Source organism: Macaca mulatta, chromosome 6, assembly GCF_049350105.2.
Source record: "Macaca mulatta isolate MMU2019108-1 chromosome 6, T2T-MMU8v2.0, whole genome shotgun sequence".
Lineage (NCBI taxonomy): Eukaryota > Metazoa > Chordata > Mammalia > Primates > Cercopithecidae > Macaca > Macaca mulatta.
The window spans coordinates 160564220-160579296 of NC_133411.1; positions in this window are offsets into that span (position 1 = coordinate 160564220).

Consider the following 15077-nt stretch of genomic DNA (forward strand, 5'->3'; position numbering starts at 1 on the left):
AGCAGCAGAAAGCAAAGTGTAAACACTAAATATAGGAAACTACCATTTGTATGAAAAAAGAGACAATATGTAAACAAATTTGTTTATATGCGCGCGCGCGCGCACACACACACACACACACACACTGAAAGACGATTCAAAGAACTAGCAACATAGAGACTTCCTAGAGTTGACCGTGCAAAGGGATGTGAGGGGGACCTCTCATATGTGCTTTGGTACCCTTTGCATGAAACACCTACTCAATTGACAGAGTACAATTCAAAAGAAGAAGAAGAAAGAAGAAGAGAGAGGAGGAACAGACCGAGGGCTTATAAAATGCCAGATACTGGGCTGAATTCTTACATGCATCATCTCCTTTAATCTCCTCAACAACGCTTTGAGGTGATTACTATTATTAGCCCCATTTTGTTGGCATGGAAACAGAGGCACAGAGAGGCTAAGTGACTTTCCTTGAGTCACAGAGCTAGTGAGTGGCAGAGCTGGGATTTGAACAGACATATGTGTGACTCCAGAGCCCAAGCTGTAAATCACGATATTACTTTATATGTGTGAGTTTATTTCATACTACTAACTTTCTTTGGAAGAAGTGATGGTTTTCCCCTTTATAAATAAGAAAATAGAGGCCCAAAGGGGTTATGTGGCTTGGCCAAGGTCACGTTGCTAAAGCATGACCAACCAGGAAGAGAATCCCTAGAAAGGATGTATTATTGCTGGAGTCTGTAGCTGCACGTTCTCACTAGAAGAGAACCCTTCTCAATAGGATAGAGGGGAAAGGCTGTTGTCCTAGATGTGTGTAAAGGCAGGGACCATCATGTCAGCTGATTGCCCAGTTTCTGGCATAGCATCTGGTACATGTTGAACACCTGAAAACTTTGGAAGGAAGAGAGGGAATGAGGAAGAGCAACGCTGACCAGTGGCTACCCCAGGCAGGAACTCTGTAAATCAGCTAGGCCAGATAGGCAAACTGAAGCCTAGAGATGGGGAGGGGCTAGCTTAAACTGGTCCAGTAAGGAGGTTTTTTTAATTACTATTTTTTAATTTTTATTTTTAGATGGAGTCTCACTCTATCACCCAGGGTGGAGTGCAGTGGCAATGTCTTGGCTCACTGCAACCTCCACCTCCCGGATCCAAGCGATTCTCGTGCCTTAGCCTCCTGAGTAGCTGGAACTACAGACATGCACCTTTTTTTGTATTTTAAGTAGAGATGGCATTTCACCTTGTTGGCCAGGCTGGTCTCAAACTCCTGACCTCAGGTGATCTGCCCATCTTGGCCTCCCAAAGTACTGGGATTACAGGCCTGAGCCACTGCACCAGGCCCAGTAAGGAGTTCTGAAGAGAATGGACACAAGGGCAGATAATATTTTTTAATGACCTGCTTTACAGGCTAGGCATGGTGGCTCACGTCTATAATCCCAGCACTTTGGGAGGCTGAGGCGGGCGTATCACCTGAGGTTGGGAGTTAGAGACCATCCTGACCAACATGGAGAAACTCCATCTCTACTAAAAATACAAAATTAGCTGGTGTGGTAACACATGCCTGTAATCCTAGCTACTCGGGAGGCTGAGGCAGGAGAATTGCTTGAACCCAGGAGGTGGAGGTTGCAGTCAGCAGAAATCGCGCCATTGCACTCCAGCCTGAGCAATGGGAGTGAAACTTTGTCTCAAAAAAAAAAAAATGACCTACTTACCTTGGGAAATTTTCATGATTTCCTTCTGTCTCCCTAACAGGGATGGAATGGGACAGGAACTGGCCAATTTTGTTGGAATGAGAAGAAATATCCATCCCAAGGTTAAATTCAGTGGGAATGAGGGTCTTTCAGCAGCTGTTGAGGTAACAGGGAGGCAATGGATATAAGAAGGCAGCTGAGATATAAAATAGAGGCCAGTGGATTAGAAATCAGGGGATCTGGGTTCTAGTCTCAGCTCTGCTTTGTGGTAGCTGGGTTATGTGAGCAAGTCACTTCCCCTCCCTGACCTTTAGTGTCTTCATCTATAAATAGCAGAGTTCTCGTGGGACACAAATGAGAATAGAGAAAGCATGCATAAAGTATGCCGGGCCCTGTGGCTCATGCCTGTAATCTCAGCACTTTGGGAGGCCAAGGCTGGCGGATCACCTAAGGTCAGAAGTTCAAGACCAGCCTGACCAACATGGCAAAACCCCATCTCTACTAAAAATACAAAAATTAGCCGGGCATGGTAGTGCACATCTGTAATCCCAGCTACTCAGGAAGCTGAGGCAGGGGAATAACTTGAACCTGGGAGGCGGAGGTTGCAGTGAGCTGAGGTCACACTACTGCACTCTAGCCTGGACGACAAAGACTGTCTCAAAAACCAAACCAAAACAAACAAACAAAAAGAGAAAGCATGAATAAAGTAAATGTTAATATGGGGAGTTATTAAGGACACACAACAGTACTGGTGACAAACTGCGCTGGACAACTTGCCTGTCAGCACCAGCTATTCTCTTGATTCCAAATGTAGTGCGGAGCTGAGTCCATGCAGGTCTCCTTCACTTGCTGAAGGGGTGTTAACTGTCTGGGCTCCCTATGAGGCTTTTGCTGACCTCCCTTCCCCCAGGGCAGCACTTACTGTGTTCCTTGCTTCGGTGTCTGCCTCTCTCACTGACAGCTAATTGAGGGCACTGACCATGCAGTGTTCCTCACTTAATCCTTAAACTTAGGACACAGTGGGACAGATGGAGGGAAGGAAGGAGACATGGGTGCATGGATGGATAATGGACAGTTGAATATTTTCAGAATCCAGAGGAAAGATAATTCTAATTCTGATAAGTTAATACTTCTTAGAGAAAATCTATTTGGACTGAGACTTAAAGAGTAGGTAAGATTTCAGTAGGGTGAGATCAAGAGGTTAGAGAGGAGGAAGGTGGTCGGGTAGGTGAGAAGAGCCTGAGCTCAGGCACAGGGCAGGAAAGCTCAAGGCATCAGGCAGTCACGGGCAGTGGTCTGGGATCAACAGAGCGGAAAGAGGGCTGTGGCCTGCTGCTGCTGGAAAGGCAGGTTTGAGCCAGGTTGTGGCAGGCCTTGAAAACTGAGCAAAGTGTCTGGACGCCTCCATCCTCCAGGCAATGGGGCGCCACAGAAGGTTTTGTAAGAGGAGTGACCTGCTCTGCCCTGTGCTCCCTGGCGGCGTGTGGAAGGGTGGGCACCAGGCCAGGGCCGGCTCGGGGAGGAGGTCTCACCACTTGCTGCTCTCTGCCAGGCTCTCCTGAAGAGCTGCTCAGGATCAGGGCTAGATGTGGGAGGCTGTGGATCCTCCTGCAGGTAAGGCTTCCCCCTCAGAAATGGCTAGATTGGACAGCAAGCTTTCCAGGCCTGCCTGCTGGGCATAGAACCATGAGGCCAGACTTACCCTCTGCATTCCCCAGAGCACCCTCAGCAGCACTGCCCCAGTTGCCAGGAAGTGCCTTAGCTCTGGGTTAAAGTCCTGGCTCTTCCACAGACCCTGGGATTTGGGCTAGTCCCTGTGCCTCTCTCGCAGCCCCTGCGTTTCACAACTTCAGGAAGTCCCATTCACACAGGAGACAATGAAACAATGTGCCCAGACTTGTGCAACATAGCGGCCCTGCTTCTAATCGCGGTTTCCTTGGCTGTGCCGAAAGGAGGACGAAGGTTGGTGTGGATCACCTCTACAGGCCACTCCAAGTCTCCATTTATAGCAGTCTGAGCAAAATGAGGGGCTTTGATAGGAGATAGGGGACCAGGGCCTTTGCCCAGAGCCAGAGACGGTGGTAGAGAAGGTTTAGGGGCTGGAGGATGGCCAAACCCCCAAAGCAATCGTGACTCCCTCCTCCCAGGGTGAGACCTGGATTTGTGTCTCTGACCCATCCCTACTCTGTTTTGCAACCATGTAGAATCTCACTCCTCTAGCCAGGTTTTCCATGAATGAACCAGGGAAAAGAGAACATATCCCTCTTAGGGTGATAGTGAGCATTAAAAGAGGTTATGCATGTCAGGCACTTAGCGGGGTGTCTACTCCAAAATTGTAGCTCAGGAAACTTTAGATCCACCAGAATTTTTGTTTTGTTTTGTAAAACAAATGTATCTGCTTCTGGGCATTCTTACCTTGACCTACCTCAATATCACAATCAAGCCATCCAGAGATGGCCCCAGAGCAGAATTCGCTATTTGCCAAAAGCTCAAAAGGGGTTCTGGGGTGCGAGAAAAGAGAGAGCAGAACACCTCTCTTCCCACAAACAGAATGACCCCAACATTCCGATGAACCCATTCCTCCAGAGGTGGACATGGCAGCCCGAGGAATCTGGCCAAAGTTTCAGTTATAGCAATGAAGCTGTGATTCTTAAATTTCAGGTAGGATAATGCATGTATGGTTTATCTTCCTGGCCCCTGGAGTCAGGCTCTGTGGGTGGCATATACAGCACCTGGTTGTTGCACTAGCCCCAGCCCAACTTTCCATGGAAGGATAAGAAGAAGCCAGCAGGGAAGACTACTCAGGACCTGAGTGTTTCCAGCTGTCACCCGGAAGCATCTTGCAGAGGAATGGAGTTAAGCTCTGCCCTGCCCTGCCCTGCCCAGGCTGCTGGGATGGAAGGAAGGGCCAGGTGTGCGCCCCAGAGAGACAGGAGAGCCCCATCGGAACTCTGGAGATTGTTAGAGTATGGAAACCAGCAACCAAAATCCACTAGATATGGCTCCTCAGAGTTTTGTGTATTTTCAAATTTTATGTGTTTTTTTACATACCTAGAAAAAATAACATTATACATTAAAAAACAGCTGGTCATGGTGGCTCACGCCTGTAATCCCAGCATTTTGGGAGGCCGAGGCAGACAGATGGCGAGGTCAGAGTTCAAGATCAGCCTGGCCAACATGGTGAAACCCTGTCTCTACTAAAAATACAAAAATTAGCCAGATGTGGTGGCATGTGCCTGTGGTCCCTGCTATTTGGGAGGCTGAGGCAGAAGAATTGCTTGAACCTCGGAGGCAGAGGTTACAGTGAGCCAAAACTGTGCCATTGCACTCCAGCCTGGGCAACAGAGTGAGACTCCATCTCAAAATAAAATAAAATAAAATAAAATAAAAGCCAATATTAAGTTAGTCTGAAACTCAAAACACATAATCTCTAGTCCTGACTCTGCCACCAACTCTCTATGTGATGTTGAACAAGTTACTGACTCTCTCTGGGCCTCAGTTTCCCCAGCTGTACAGTAAGTACAGATTCCTTCTTGTTCTGACAAACTACCTGTCAAATGGAAGCCATAATTAGGGTGGCGAGATTATAGATGCCTTTGCCATTTGCTTTTTATTTTTTATTTTCCACACTTCTTATAAATGTCCTAATTCTTTTTAAAGCACAGTGTAATGGTAATTTAGCCACAACTTTTATTGTTATGAAGGAAAGAAGGAAGAGAAGGAAGGAGGGAAGAAAGAAGAATTTTTTTTATTTGTTAGAAAGGCAGCCACTGAAAAATCATTTCTCCTCCTCCCCAGCAGGAAACAAACCCCATACTCCAGGTAATTTGATAAACATGGGAACAAAGAGTGACCCTACACTTCAGTCACCCAATGGGTTACCTGTGTAATTCTGACATTCCAAAAGCCCAGAGCCTTAGAATTCCAGAAAGCCAGAGCTCATCAGTCTTATAAAGATCATGTGGTGTCCAGTTGCCTCCCCTACACAGTGAAGTCTTAGTGAGAGGTGAAGCCAGCTGGACTTCCTGGGTCCAGTGAGGACTTGGAGAACTTTTCTGTCTTACAAAAGATTCGTAAAATGCACCAATCAGCGCTCTGTAAGAACACACCAATTAGTGCTCTGTAGCCACCTTGAGGTTTGTAAAATGGACCAATCAGCACTCTGTAAAATTGACCAATCAGCAGGACATGGGCAGAGACAAATTAGGGGATAAAAGCGTCCCCCCCCCCTCAGCCAGCAGCAGCAACCAGCTGGGGGTCCTCTTCCACGCTGTAGAAACTTTGTTCTTTTGCTCTTCACAATAAATCTTGCTGCTGCTCACTTTTTGGGTCCATGCCACCTTTAAGAGCTGTAACACTCACTCCGAAAGTCCGTGGCTTCATTCTTGAAGTCAGCGAGACCACAAACCCACCAGAAGGAACCAACTCCAGACACATTAGGATCAAAGAGAAAAGCAGGTGCCTAAGATCATGCAGCTCACCAGAAACAGAGTGGACACATCCAAAACCCGGGAAGGTCTCACATGCCATTGTATTTATTTTTTAAAATAAAAAAGTACAGAAAACTCCCACAAATCCTTGACCCAGATTCACCATTTGTTTATATTTTGCCCTATTTTATTTACCATTCTCTTTCCTACAGACACACACACACAAACACACACACATGCACAGGCATGAACTATTTGGAAGTAAGTAAAAGATAGCATCCCTCAAAGCTTCAGGGTGTGTTTCCCAAAGTAAGAACATTCCCTTACACAATCACAGTACAATGATCAAAATTAGGAAATTTGACTTTGATACAATTTAATCCACAGTCCATATTCAAATTTCCTCCATTGTTCCAATAATTGACTATCTCCCACCCCACCTCAGAACTGGCGATGTTTTGCACTCATTACTCCTGTGCCCAGGAACTTGCTTGCCTTTGGGGGAAACATGAATAAGGTCTTTAATCCTTCTTCTTCTACCCTCCCATCCTCTGAGTGCTCTTGTCCACTGCCCTCCCCACTCCAGCGTACCCAGACAAGACAGAACGGGGGGGTGCCACTATGAGGAACACTCAAGCCTGACCTGAAAGTGCAGGAGGACCCCTGAGACTATGCCAGGTGGAAAGGTGCATGGAAAGCCCAGAGGACACACTCACCAGCACTCAGTAATGCCCACCAGCCTTCCCTGTCCTCTAGGATCGAGAGCAGTGCAGGACACTGACTAGGTCAAGGAGCTTAAATTCTATCTACTTCCAGAGACAAAACCCACTCCCATGAAAAATCCACACACCCCCAAATATATTTCAACTGTGAGGGATCCATGTCTGGGAAGGGGCAAGAAGGTACTTTCTGGAGTGCTAAAAATGTGCCGTATCTGAGAGGTGGTTACATGGAGGCACACACATGCAAACATTTAACCAGCCGTGCCTGAAAAACGTCTTCCCTTCACTCTACGTATATCTCAGTAAACAACGAAAGCTGTATGTGTGTGTAGTCAACAATCCCAAGGTGGAACATGGTGCAGTGGAGAAAGGCTGTGAGCTCCAGAGGAAGGGACAGGACAGCTTCTGTTTTTTTCTACCTGCCTGCAGTAGTTCCTGCCTGCCACTTGGTAGACACCAAATAAATACTGTTGAATAATCAAATAAATTAATTTGATGCTGTGACTATATTTCTTAACATGGAAATTTGTCAATGATATCTTGCTAAGTGCAATAAACAGGCTACAGAAGAGTATGTGAGAATTATCTCATTCTTGTAAATATTTGTGTTCATATTTTGTGTATATCTAGTCTGGAAGAACACACCAAAATCCTAATAAAATTCTCTTGGGTGAAAGATAAAGGCAATATATTTTTATTCTTTTTTTCTTCGTTTGTACTTAAATTTTTTTCTAGCAAATTAAACTGGGTGAAAAAGCAAGTGCGTGTGTGCGTGTGTGTGTGTGTATATATATATCAGTAAATTGCTCCAGGGCAACAAAGTAGGGTCCAGAGCACATCGGAGCCGATTTGTGAGTCTCTAAAAGGGGGTTATAGTATGTAGTGCGTCTCAAGCTTACCTGACCAGAGACCATTTGGGGAACTGCTGCTCTAAAGAGAACTGCATAAAAGGAGTTGGGTCTCTGATAATTGCATGAAACCATCACAGCAAATCACAACTACTTACATCCAAACTTCTCTTATACACAAGAAAAGCAAACTCTCTGTGTAAGTTAATGTTATTTGGCTCTTCTACCATGCAGTTGAACTGAATTCTAGCTGGTACTGGAGCTTCGCACAGTGCCGCACACTTAGAAAGTGGTCAAGAACTGCTAACTGCTGTTGTTTGCAGCTATCTAACGGGGTGCCAGGACCTGGAGAGGCTGTTTTCCCAAGACTTCCCCTGAGATGGGATTCCTGAGGCGGTTACTGAGCACAAGCCAACGCCTCCTTTGCTCCCTAAGCTCCAGTAGAACAAGTTAGAGACAGAGTCATGCTCTGGGGCTGGAAGCTTAAAAACCTGGAAGATATCCCAGGCAGGGCATGTCAGAACCCAAATGCGTGTGGACTTGATAGAGCCTGGAGAGTGGCTGAAATCACAGCTGCTCAACTTACATGCGGAAGGCTCCTATCAAGGGAAGAACACCACACATTCTGAGAGGCAGAAGGAAACTGCAAAGGTAACCACTCCAATCTCCAACTTAACGTCTGTTCTCTCCATGGCTTCCCCTCTAAGTGGCCCTCCAGCTCTACTGAGAACCTACAGAGTTGGACGCTCACCACTCCCCCAGGCAGCCTGTTCTGTCTTCAGAACAAAAAGCTCTAGAGAAAGCTTTTTCTTTACATTGAACTATGACTTCCACCCTTTGACCTTGGCTCTGCCTTCCAGGAGGACACAATGCAAATCACACCCTCAAAAATCTTTCATGAGATTTTTCTCCTTAATCAAAATAATCATAATGATAGCTACCATTAATGTGGTCTTTACTGTGTGCTAAACACCATGTTAAACACTTTACGTGCCTGATCTCATTTAATTTTCTCAACGATCCCATGACATAGTGTTTACAATTGGCCCCATTTTACAGATGAGGAGTCTGAGTCTTAGGTGAGATTAAGAACCTTACCCAAGATTGCTCAGCTAGTAAGTAGCAGAACTGAAATACAGAAGCCAGATTTTTCATGTTCTAAACTCCTGATGAGCCAGGCACGATGGTGCACACCTGTGGAGTCCTAGCTACTCAGAATGCTAAGGCGAGAAGCCCTTGACCCCAGGAGTTCAAGACTATGATGACCTATGACTGCACCTGTGAAAAGCCACTGCATTCCAGCCTGGGCAACAGAGCAAGACTCTGTCTCTAAAAATAAAAATATAGTTCCTGAGCTTCACCATTGCACTCTGCTACCTCCTGTGCACACCCACCCCACACATGCACACCCCATCAAGTCTTCTCCAGCAGTATGCACACTGACAACTCTGCAATGTCGAAATAGAAATTCTCACATGGTTCTGAAGGACCTAGAACTTTCAGGTGATTCTGCCAACTTCTCCTCTGGTTTGCACACCCCTCTCCTGCCATCAGCACCTCCTAATGCAGCCCTTGGTTTCAGCTCCTTACATTGCTCTTGGAATATTGCCACTGCAGGGCATATGGGCTGTTTTCATTTGTCCAGCAGGCCTTCTCCTCCTCATTCCAAGTGATTCTGAGGGGCCCATCCATCGCATTGTCTCCACCCAAACCACCACAGGCATGTAACCTGGGCTAGGCTGGCTCTCTTCCTCCCATTTTGGCACCAGTGATCCATACCGCAAGAGACAGTTCCTTGAACCAGCTTGACAGTTCTTTCTCTGGGAATCCTGTGGGGACTTTGAGAGAAAGAAACATCCTCTACCCCCATGGACTACTAGATTAGTAAACGAGAAGATGTAAACCTGGAGGAGTAAGGCCTTTACCTTAGTTTCCTACGGCTGCAGTGTTGAGTTACCACAAATTCAGTGGACTTAAACAACATAAATATGTTATCTTATAGTTCTGGAGGTAGAAGTCCTAAAAAAAGAAAAAAGGTGTTGGCAGGGTTATGTTCCTTCTGGAAGCTCTAGGGGAGAATCTGTTTTCTCGACTTTTTTTTTTTTCAGCTTCTAGGCTCCCTACAATCTTCAACTCATGGCTTCTGTCCCCATTCCATCTTCAAAGCTCTCTCTCCCTCTCTCTTTCTCACCTCTGTTTCCTTTTTCTTTTCTTTTCTTTTTTTTTTTTGAGACGGAGTTTCGCCATTGTTGTCCAGGCTGGAGTGCAGTGGCATGGTCTTTGCTCACTGCAACCTCTGCCTCCTGGGTTCAAGCGATTCTCTTGCCTCAATCTCCCTAGTAACTGGGATTTCGAGCACCTGCCACCATGCCTGGCTAATTTTTCATATTTTTAGTAGAGATAGGGCTTTGCCACGTTGGCCAGGCTGATCTCAAACTCCTGACCTCCGGTGATCTGCCCGCCAGGGCCTCCCAAAGTGCTGGGATTACAAGTGTGAACCACCGTGCCCAGCCCTCACATCTGCTTCTATCATCACATCTCCTTCTACTCTGACCCTCTGCCCCCTCTTATAAGCACCCTGGTGATTACATTGGGCCCACCCATAGATAATTTTATCATCTCATTTCATCCTTAACTTGGTCACATATGCAGAATCACTTTTGTCTTGTAAAGTAACATATTCACAGGTTGGGGATTAGGACATGAACACCTTTGGGGGCCATTATTCAGTTCATCACACTCATCCACGTGGAGGAGCTCAGAAGCAGCAGGAGACAGGCAAACATGCAGAGAGAACAGAGCTGAGAGATGGAAATGATAGGACCCTTGATCCAGCCATGCCTGGGGTCACAAGTTGTTGATTACATGAGCCAATGAATTCCCTTTGTGCTTAAGTTAATTTGATGTCAGTTTCTGTCACTTGCAACCCAACAAATTCTGACTACTGCACATGCTTACTGGTCATGATTGTCTTAGCCAGACTTGGCTCTTCAAGCACAGGTTCTCTAAGTTATTGCCACGATGAGTCCGTTTCAAAAACTCCAAATGGACACCTATAGCACAACAAACACACGGCTATGTTTGAGGAACAACAGACATGAGTAGAAAAATTGGGATTAACCTGGAACTCAAGTGGTCTAGGTAAGGATGGCACAAAGAGCAGAGCACTGGGAGAAAGGACACTTGGGTTTAATCTGAGCCCTCGTGGGAGAGATCCCAGGAAATTCCATAGATGCCTTGGTTTTCCCCATCTTCATCCACACAAAGGATTGCTTGGTTGAACACTAAGGTTGCATCCCACTCTAACCTTCTGAGAATACACTTGTTGCTCTGTGTTTCTATCACACACCAAGGCACCACACCGAAAGTTAACAAGAAGGCTGGGCTCTTGTGGTACATAACCGGGGCAATCACCCTACCCCTTTCCTGTTTCCTTTTCCTGCAGGCTTTGGCAGCAGAACAGTGACTTTGAGAGAAAGCCAAGGATGAGAAAAGGAAATGAAGCAGCTCTTTCTTCCAGCTGTTTAAAACAAAATACACACACACTCCTCCACACATACACACAGGTAAAGTCCATCTACCATGTAGCCACTTGTACTCTTGTCTAAGTCACAATCCAGGCAAGGGAATGCTCTACATTTACTTAGTATGTTTCCCTATTTTTAGCATGTTGTTTTGCAATAACAAACTACTAATTTAGGGAATTTTAACAATAATGTTTTATGGAGTTTTTTCTTTTTCTGTTTTTTTTTTTTTTTTTTAACCATAAGATGATCAGAGCTCTAAGGGCCCTTCTAGCACAATCACGTGAGGCTTCTCAGGAGCGTGTGCTCAAGGGCGAGGTCAGTACAGAACCTTGGGAATGGCCAGGAGTGGCAGGGCTAGCTCGCAGCTTGACTTCAAGTGCCTTTCAGAGGATGTGTTCTGTGGGGGAGTCATTGCACTTCCAGGTCTGCTTCTAAAGTAGCAGCAGGGTCTTGAACTTTGTCCTCTTGGAACAGTTATTTTCCCCCATTGGGTCTTAGTTTTCTCCACTGCAAAATGAAAATATTGGACCAGAAATTAATTAATAAGAGCCCTTCCAGGAGACGTGAGAGAGGTTCTGGAGAGCTAGTTATGTTCTGTTTCTTAAACTGGGTGTAGGTTACACTGATGTGCTCAATTTTTGAAAATTCATTGAATTATACACTTATGATTTGTGCATTTTTCTATATGTATATTTTTCTTCAATTAAAAAGTTTACATTAACTATTTTTTTAAAAAGATAGGAGGCCTACTTGTGTTTCTGAATTAGAAGAATAAAAAAGATTGGAGGGGGATGAGCAGAGATGAAACAAAATTTGATGTGAATTGATCATTGCTGGAGCTAGGAGCTGGGCATGTGGAATCCTGATGCCATCTTCTCTACCTTTGCATATGTTTGAAACTTCCCAGAGTGGAAGTTTGAAATAAGAACTCTTCTAGCTCTAAAATACTGTCATTTGAGGAGCTCCCACTCTTATGCAAGAATGCAGAAGAAAGGACAAAGGAATATCACAGCTCCCCTCACCCCAGATTTGAATGTCTTGTAAAAGAGAAGGAAATGGACCCAATGTAGTCAAAAAAGAGTTATTATAACAGAAATAAGAAGTATTGTGACTGGATGTGGTGGCTCGTGCCTGTAATCCCAGCACTTTGGGAGGCCAAGGCAGGCAGATCACTTGAGGTCAGGAGTTCGAGACCAGTCTGGCCAACATGGTGAAACCCCGTCTCTACTAAAAATACAAAAAATTAGTCGGGTGTGGTGGCACATGCCTGTAATCCCAGCTACTCAGGAGGCTGAGACAGGAGAATTGCTTGAACCTGGGAGGTGGAGTTTGCAGTGAGCAGAGATCAAGCCACTGCACTCTAGCCTGGTCAACAAAGTGAGAATCTGTCTCAGAAAAAAAAAAAAGGATTGTGCCTCTTGAACATGGTTTTTTTGTTCGTTTGTTTGTTTTTGTCCTAATTTCAGATCTCATTTGATGTATTTGTGTCTGACAGAGCAAATTAACTGTATTAGTTTGTTCTCACACTGCTGTAAAGACATACCTGAGACTGGGTAATTTATAAAGAAAAAAGATTTAATTGGCTCACAGTTCTGTGCTTCTGTTTCTGGGGAGGCCTCCAGAAACTTACAACCATGACAGAAGGCAAAGGAGAAGCAGGCACATATTCAGATGGCCAGCAGGAGAGAGAGAGGGCAAAGGGGTAGGTACTGCACACTTTGAAACAACCAGATCTTTATCACAAGAACAGCAAGGGGGAAAGCTGCCCCCATGATCCAATCACTTCCCACCAGGCCCCTCTTTCAACACTGGGGATTACAACTTGACATGAGATCTGGGTGGGGACACAGAGCCAAATTATATCATTAACTAAGAGTGTTTTACGACATGGCTATTTATTTGTTATCTATAAGAATGTCGGTGAGGTCTGGTGTTGATTGGTTCTCAGTTGTCACAGCCTACGCACTGTTGACTCCTCTGCCCTGGCATGAGCTGGGGCGCTTCAGCTGGTAGCAGGAAGTAGGGGAACGGGGCAAATCCCATAAGGTCCCTCTGGGGTTTGGCTTGACCTTCAAACAGTGGGTACGATGTCACCCTCACACTTCAAGAGTTGTGAAACATCATTGCAAAGTGGCCAGGATTCACTTACTACTTAAATGTAATGAGCACCTACTCCATTGCCAGGCACCAGTCTTGGGGCTGGAAATACAGCAGTGCACAAACAGACAAAACTCCCTGAACTCATGGAGCTTCCATAATTTGATAATTCACATAATAGCTTTAAAGGCTTTTCCAAGCCAGACACAGTGGTGCATGCCTGTAGTTCCAGCTACTTGGGAGGCTGAGGCAGGAGGATTGCTTGAGTCCAGGGGTTCAAGATTGTAGTATGTTATGATTATGCCTGTGAATAACTACTGGACTCTAGCCTGGGCAACATAACAAGACTTCATCTCTTAAAAAAAAGACTTAAAATTTTTGTAAATTGTAGTAAAATATACATAGCAGTTTTTGTATGTTTTACCACAATCAAAAATTTTTTCAGTTCAATAGTTGTTGTGAAACAGATGTCTAGAACTTTGTTGCTTTGCAGAACTGAAACTCTATACCCATTAAGCAACTCTCTTTTGCTCCCTCTTCCTAGCCCCTAGTAATCGCCATTTACTTTCTATATCCATGAATTCAACTTTCTAGGCACCTCATAGAAGTGGAGTCATATAGTATTTGTCTTTTTGTCACTGACTTCTTTCACTTAGCCTAATGCCTTCAAGATCCATCCATGAGGTAGCATGTGTCAGAATTTTCTTCCTTTTTAAGGCAGAATAATATTCCACTGTATATGTGTAACACATTTCATTTATCCATTCACCTGCCAATGGAGACAGGTTTACTTCCACATTTTGGCTATTGTAAACAGTGATCCTATGAACATGAGTGTACAAATATCTCTTTCAGATCCTGCTTTTAGTTCTTTTGTGTATGTGCCCAGAAGTGGAATTGCAGGATCATATGGCAATTCCATGTTAAATTGTTTGAGGAACTGCCATGCTGTTTTTCATAGTGGCTGCATCATTTTACCTTCCTATTAACAACGCACATGGGGTCTAATTTTTTCACATCCTTGTTAATACTTGTTAACTGCCACTCAATAATAGCTATCCTAATGGGTATAAAGACTATTTTTTTTAAACTACTTGTACTAGCTTAATTATAGAACAACTGGGCTAAATTAAGTTAGCTGGAAAGCTGGGAAGAACGCACAGCTCAAACTCACCATTTTACAAGTGACTAAATAAAATCTTCTGAATAAAGACCCCATCTAGGCATGCGTGGATGTGAATACAACTAAAATTAAAAAATGAATAAAGAGACTTGTTCAATATCAGGCCACGAGGGACTAATGGAGGTGGCACAGGTTTCTAAACCAGCGGCCAGCAAACTTTTCCCTAAAATATTAGATATTTACTCTCTGTTCCTAAAGCCTTTGCCCACCATAGTCTCTGTCATAGCTTCTCAACTCTGCCATTGTAGTGTGAAAGCAACCACAGACACTCTGTATAACCAAATGCGTGTAGCAGTATACCAATAAAACTTTTGCAAAAATTTGCAAAAATAGGCAATAGGCTGTAATTTTCTAATCCCTGTTCTAAACCAACAAACTAAAGTGTGGGACCAGCAGGTGTGTATTGTTCCCCACCTTCCCCCGACTCTGGTAATAGCACCTTGATTTCCTTTTGATGAACTGCCTGTCTTCCTAGTGCCTGTGATCTTGGTAGAATTATCAGTCAATGTACTTTGCCAGCTCTGGTCAAGAGGTGGGTCCGTGACCCAGGCTGGGCCTTTCTATCTAAGGACTTCGAACCTTACAAAGGTACAAAGGGACAAG